Source organism: Mus pahari, chromosome 7, assembly GCF_900095145.1.
Source record: "Mus pahari chromosome 7, PAHARI_EIJ_v1.1, whole genome shotgun sequence".
Classification (NCBI taxonomy): Eukaryota; Metazoa; Chordata; class Mammalia; order Rodentia; family Muridae; genus Mus; species Mus pahari.
This window is the reverse complement of record NC_034596.1, coordinates 1,120,626-1,121,939: the sequence shown is the minus strand read 5'-3', so window position 1 is coordinate 1,121,939 and position 1,314 is coordinate 1,120,626.

Here is a 1,314-nt window from a genome sequence, read left to right as displayed (position 1 = left end):
CTTTAATCCCAGCACTCGGGAGGCAGAGGCAGGCGGATTTCTGAGTTCGAGGCCAGCCTGGTCTACCAAGTGAGTTCCAGGACAGCCAGAACTATACAGAGAAACCCTGTCTCAAAAAAAAACCAAAAAAAAAAAAAAAGGAAAGAAAGACATTAAATGACACTGTTGTTGATAGACAGCAGGCAAAGAGTGGGATGTACTATTGACGAAATAATCTCAAGCCTGAGTCTGCCTGAGCTCACCTTACACTCCTCTGTAGAGTGGGGATGGAGTTCCTACGCATCTTAAGTCAGATTAGAATGGTGCGAAAGCGTGCTGAGGCTTCGAAGGAATTCACTGTGCTAGTGTCTGTCTATCCAGGCCCGGCCTTCTCTCTGCGGAGGAACCCAATTACTCAGTACAGTTCAGTTTACTGCCCACACATTCTGAAGTGGGGAGGAGAGGCGGGCTGGAGAACCCCTGCAATCATTCTGGGAACAAGTCCTCGCACATGTCACTGTTTGCTCTGTCATCCCAATTCAATGACTTCATACGAGGAAGGGCGGAGCCGAGGGAGCTGTCCCCCAGATACCTAAAGAGGCTCCTAACACACTGTTTTCTTTGGCAGAGAGCAGGCCCGGGGTTTGTATTTGAAGTCTGAGCTAATCTTGGAAAAGAAGAGCAGTACCTCCCACAGCTGGCCAGGCTTCTGGGGGAGCTGCCCCGAGCCGCCCCAGAAAGTGCTGGTGTGGACACTGGAGTCCAGGACACACTGCCCTGGCCCCGTGTTCTCATCAGCCACTGTACTCCCTGAGTGAGTGCTAAGAGGACATGCCATCATTGAGGCATCCAGGGCTGGGACAGCTCCTAAACGGATGGTTATGGGGTTACTGGCCTGGATTGGCAGAGGGTGCAGTAGTCTTGGGGGCTGGAGAGCACCGTCACCCTCAAGCATCTATCCTTGAGGTTGCTTGCTGTGGACCTGGTCTTTTAGGGAAACAAGTCAGGCACGTGTCAAAGGCCAGGCAGGGCCTCTCAGTTTCCCTTCACCACAAGGGAATCCATCCTCTTCACCTCTTATCCATCCTTTTGAGTACTTAACAATTTGTTCAGTTGGCTGAGATGCATGGCTGTGATTTTTAGTTTTTTTTTTTTTTTTCTTTCTTGCTCTTTTATCTGCTGTATACATTACAGATTCTCTTAATATGTTGAGGAATGTAGCCTTCTGAGTACTTTCATGGTGCTTTATCTTCTAGGAGTTTTCATTCATACTTCTTGATTTAAATTTATGAATCTTTTTTGTAACTTCTAGATTTGAGTTCTGGTTTTATTACC